We start from the raw sequence: 5,781 nt of genomic DNA on the forward strand, positions 1-5,781 counted from the left end.
CTACAACACAACACTAGAGACTTCTCCAGGTTGACATTTATCCGTTCATCAAAAGCCATTTGGAAAGATTTGTTCACTAATTATGAATATCTAATTGTTATTTTCCTGGCCCACAGTTCTCATTTTACCCACAAAAATGTGAGAGACTATGTCAAATAATTTGCTGGAATCCAAATGTGTTCTCTCTCTCTCTCTCTCTCTCTCTCTCTCTCTCTCTCTATATATATATATATATATATATATATATATATACACTCTCAACTTTCAAAGATGGAAAAAGATAGTCTTTGGTATTACAATTCTTAGTGAACCCATAGTTCCTATGTCTCCTAGTGATCACATATTCCAGAGCAGATGAGATAAAATTACTATGTGTCAGGCACTGTACTAAGCACGGAGAATAAAATAGGAGGAAACAGATCTCTGTCCTCAAGAAGCTTACATTTTAACAAGGCAAATACAGGAGCTGGAAAGGAGTGGGGAGTGTATGTATAGGATGCCAAATCAAAGGTAGTTGGGATTGGGTAATCAGAAAAGGCTAACTGCAGTAGATGAGGGCCAGCTCTTTAATAATCCATTTTAGGCTTTCATCAGGTATAGAAGCAAAAATCATCTATCATCTGAGGAATCTATTTTCTTCCCTTAAAGGTATGGAAGATAGGATGAAGGAGTATTTGCTCATCTCTGTTCTTTGGGAACCTCTCCTATATGTCTCCATAATTCCTCAGAGGTAGCTGGCAGCTGTTCAGTGATCTCATTACAAATTATTTCAGTATCCTGGGATTTTGTTAATCAGGGAAAAGTGATCTAAACTCCTAAGGGTGATAGAAGGTTGAAGAAGGTTGAGATGGAGAAGTTGGTAGTAGGAGATAAGAATTACCGCTAGCTATTTATTAAGTTATTTATTAAGTTTATTAAGTAAGTTATTTATAATAATAATAACCCTCCCTTGCATTCTGCGACCTGGCCCCTCTTTGTATTCTGCATCCGGTCCCTCTGGGCCTTTTCTGGGTTCCCCAGGGATGCTGAGTTGCCCCCCTGGGCCTTAGTCCTGGCTGTCCTGCAGGGACGCTTCCCCTCCCACTTCTCTCAGCATTGGGAAGCTCCTGAGCCCCAGTCCTGCTCCCCAGAAGCAGCGGGTGATGGCCAATGTCAGGAGGGCCTGAGCTCCCAGCCGGGCTCAGAGTAATGCTATTTACATTCCCGGCTTGTTGGTAGGGTCACACGAGAAAGTTCTTGTAAAGTGCTCAGCCCAGTGTCTAGCACGTGTGAGTAGGCGCTTAATAAATGCTTCTTTTCCTCCTTCCGGGTTACCAAGCTGCCTGGCCACACTCCCACGACTACTCAGTATTCCTTTGCTCTGTGTCCCATATACCCAGAGAATCTGAGGTTGCTTTGATGTTTGTGCCCCAACACTGGGCACAGGACCTTGAACATTAGTAAATGTTTATTTGATTGATAAATATTGTAGAAGAGGAGGAAGAGAAGAACTGTGATTTAGGGAGAAAGCTAACAGCCACAGAAACCGAGCCAGGTAAAGGAGAACCCTCCAGCTGTATTTTATTCCCTTCTTAGCTAGCACCAACTGGAGGAGCAAGACCCATTCTGTCTTTGAGCAGCCGCTCCGCCATCTTCTCGACAAGATCTTGAGCTGCTCCATGATTGTGGCCCTTATCCCTTCCCCTGGATCCCTTTTTGCTACTACCCGTCAGTGATGGACCCTGTAAAGACCCCACTGGGGCTGGAGCTGCTGCTGGCCCAAGCAGCCTCCCTTGTGGCTCCAGCATGGCTCCTTTGTCTCACTTGGGCTCTTCAAAGACCGCGGACCCGGACTGGAGGTGCCACATGGTAGGGGACAGGGGGAGGAGTGCGCCCCTGAGAAAAAGTACTGGGTTTGGGGGCGGTTGGGCCTCTGCCACTTGTTCTGGGCAATGTTGGCCCAGACTTTGGGTCTCTCTTTTCCTCATCTGCAAAATGGTGGAGCTGGGTGGGCAACTCCTAAGTTCTTCTGGCTCTTGGTCTGTGATCGTATCCATGTTCTGTGACAGTTCTGTTTTCCTTTCCTAGTATACAACTAAAGGCAGAGTAGACTTTGACTCCTTTCTGGAACCATGAGATGGAAATGGCCTGAAGTTTTTACCTACACTTCCCAGGGGGCTGAGCTGGTACAGTTTGTCGCATGCCCACTTAGACACCCACGCTGGGGATACATGGGAAAATCGGCTTGTTTGGGGGACAAGACTGCTGCCTCTGGGATCCTTAGCTCCCTGGAGAGTGAGGGATGCAGTTCCCTAAGGACATTAAATGAATTTGATAGCCACTCTTTTTTGGTCACTGTCCAAATTGCCTGTGGCTGCTGATGAATTCTCCCTCTCAGCTAATGGGTACCCCTCTCTCTGTTTCTCTCTTCTCTTCTCTTCTCTTCTCTTCTCTTCTCTTCTCTTCTCTTCTCTTCTCTTCTCTTCTCTTCTCTTCTCTTCTCTTCTCTTCTCTTCTCTTCTCTTCTCTTCCTTCCTTCCTCCCTCCCTCCCTCCCTCCCTCTCTCTCTCTCTCTCTCTCTCTCTCTCTCTCTCTCTCTCTCTCTCTCTCTCTTTCTCTCTCCCCCTCCCCCCACCTCTTCTTTTTCTCTCTTGGTCTTTCATTCTCATGTCCTTTGTCTCTCTGCCTCTTTCTCTGCCCTTCTATGTCCCTCTGTTTCTCTCTCTCTTTTTTTATTTGTGGAACTTTTTGAAATCCAAATTAACTACATCCAGAAGTGGGAGGATCTTAGAGATCATTGAGTCCAGCCCTTTTATTGGGATTTCTAGAAGAGAGATTCATCTCACCTCACTTTGGGTCCCAGAGCTTTCTGACTTCAGGGCTTTTCTTCTCTCCCTACCCCATTTGTATTCCGAGTCAGAGCCAGAATTCACATCCTGGCCCTGTAACCTCTGATGGGGTATAACATCGTTAGACCCTGGCTTTCTTGTCTCTCAAAACGGGAAGTTAAGTAACCTGACCCCTAAAGTCACTTCTAGCTAAAAATCTATGATTCTCCTCCTGGTGCCCTGGAAAAAAACACTCCCCAATCTATCCAGGAGCTGAGGGAGACTCTCTAAACCTCATGAACACCTTATTGCTCTGGTAATCCCTCCCAAGGCTCCTTGCTCCCTGAGCTACCAAGTCATCTCAGATTTTCACTACCCCAGAATCTTTCTCACTTCAGCTAGATTCAGAGGACTCACCCGGGCACTCTCAGGGGCCAGGCGACCTATTGATTATGAGTAGATGCCAGAGGAGAAATCTGCTGGACTGGATGTTTACTGAAAGGAATAAGAATGTTTGTCCTGAAAAGCTAATTTACTTTACAAGTTAATCATTGTCACACAGTTGAGCAGGCTGGATTATATTCTTATCTGGGATGGTTACAGGAAGGATCTGGGCTTGATAGACCCGGTAACAGCTTACATTTGTATAACAAACAAAAAGCCAATCAACAAACATTTTTAAGTGCTTCTTATTTGCCAGGCACTATGATAGGGATGGAGATTCCAAGAGAAAAAAGAAAGCATTCTTGCTCTAGGACTTTACATACTACTAAATGAATAATACTCCATGAATCCCTATAGATTTTACATACCAGAATTTTATCTTACTTAAGGATGTATTTTTAAATATATAAAATATATTAAAGTGTATTTTATCTAATATAGTGCCGGGGGAGGGATTAGAGTAGCACAGAGAATCCAGTTAATGTATTTGGCCTTCCTTTTGTACCATACAAATCTGAATTATGGTATTACAAGATAAAACTATTTCACTTTACCCTCATAGGAACCCTGGGAGGGCAAGGTACTGTTTTTATTCCCACATTACAGATGGAGATTGAGGCTGGCATGGGCTAAGTGATTTGCCCTGGGTCACACAGTGTCTGAGGCAGGATTGGCACTCGGGCCTTGCCATCCAACACTTGTCCAACACTGGCCACTGTACCACTCAACTGCCTGGAAATGAAAGGAGGAGACCTCAGCTCTTGGTCTCACATAGCTGACGCTCTAATTGGGGAATTCACACCCTAAAAGGCTGAACAACAGATTCTAGAGTTTCACAGAATAATTGATGAGGATCTGGGCTTTCCTGTACCAGGTTTACTCAAGGCAAGGCGCGCCTGCGCCAGCGGCGAAGCTTGGTAGTTTTGTGCCGTCCTTTTGAAAGCAATCAGCTTTTCTCATCTAGAAAGTGATTTTTGCTGTCTAGTCATTTCTGTCGTGGCTGCCTCTTTGTGACCCCATTTGGGGTTTTCTGGCCCAGGAAGTGATGTACATACACACATGCACGTAGATATCTCCATATATGCAGACACAGATAAAATATACCTGTCTATATTCTTTTGACATTTTCCCCAGTTGTAAAATAGGAATTCTTCCCCAAAAAAGGTTGAAGGGTCCCCCACAGGGCTCCCTGGGAATTCAGAGAAGGCATTCAGCACACATTTCAGTGGGAAGCAACCGCTTAGTCCTAACCCATCTGCTGTGAGCTCCTTTTGTCATCAGTTCACCTCCAGATTAACGTCTGCAGTGATGTCTAAATGATCCGGCTGAATGCCTGTCCTGTTGGAAAAGCCACGCCAGGGGAGTCTTCCAGAACGGCCGGCTCCATTTCTTGAGTGCCTTGGAAGGGCTCAGGTGGGGCACTTATGGTTCCTGTCTGTGCTGTGACATCTGGACTCTGGCTCCAGTTTGAGCTCCGATGGACGGCGTCTGAAGCTCCTGCTGGTCTCGGAAAGGCATCTGAAAGCCACAAAGAACAAGACTGATTCTCCTCCTTTTTAAGACCTTTTCTTTAACGGACAGTATCCTGATGGGTTGTTATTTTTCTTAGATAAAGACAAATTGTTGCTTGAAATAGTGTGGTATCCCAAAGATGCTCTTGAATAAAATTAACGTACCTATAATGACTATGCTGATGGAAGTGAGTTAAGAATCCCAGACATGAGGAAGTAAATACAGGGAGAAGTTATAGTCTTTGAAACAGGGAAAATGTAACTGCCTGGGAACCAACAAAGGGAAGATCTGTAGCCAGCATGGTTGGGATAAAGCAGCATGTCTTCTTCCCCTCGAGCTACTCTGGGGCTCTGGCATTGATAGAGTTGAAGGGTTTCTTGGGCCCATGCTTCCACCTCCTCCGGGGCCTCTCGTTCTCCCTCCCTACCCCACACTCCCCAGGCTTCCAGCCCCTTTGTGTCCCTCTTCACCCCTCAGTCTGCTCTTGACCCAAAGGAGTATGTGCTCAGCACACAATGTGCTCCTCCTGATCTTGGGGCACAGATGAGCACCCCGCAGGCCAGGTTTCCACTCTACCCCACAGATGGCCAGTGTCTGACCCACAGTCCAGAACACCAGCCGAGGGTCCAAGTGGCCCCATTCCTTCTTCCACTGCCTCACTCTCCATAACCTCACCCAGAAGTAATTCTCTAATATTGCCCTCACCACATTTTCTCTTTTTCTTTTTGTCATTCCTGATTTTAATTTTCAGAGACTGACTCTTCAGAGATTGAGGAATATGGTCTCACAGTGAATGTCAGTGAGAAATAGGCAGCATTTTGTGTCAGAGAATGACTGATCTTACAGTTTCCTAAATTTGGGACCTACAGTTTTACAATACAAGAAATTTTACTGTTTTCCCCCTTTAACAAGAAAGGAAAAACTTGAATGGAAAAAATGTTTTGCATGAAATGTCTGATAAAAATCTGATACATAACATCTATAGGGATTCATGGAGATTTATGACCAAAAGCCGTTC

The 5,781-nt window shown here is 45.1% G+C and overlaps 1 long non-coding RNA gene across 1 annotated transcript; it reads left to right on the plus strand.

Moving 5' to 3' along the window:
- The first annotated feature begins 1,006 nt into the window (after positions 1–1,006).
- On the plus strand, positions 1,007–4,936 carry LOC116419575. Its single transcript, XR_004229824.1, has 2 exons — positions 1,007–1,848; positions 4,533–4,936. It is a non-coding gene; the product is annotated as an uncharacterized LOC116419575 (long non-coding RNA).
- The last annotated feature ends 845 nt before the right edge of the window (positions 4,937–5,781 follow it).

Source organism: Sarcophilus harrisii, chromosome 5, assembly GCF_902635505.1.
Source record: "Sarcophilus harrisii chromosome 5, mSarHar1.11, whole genome shotgun sequence".
NCBI lineage: Eukaryota > Metazoa > Chordata > Mammalia > Dasyuromorphia > Dasyuridae > Sarcophilus > Sarcophilus harrisii.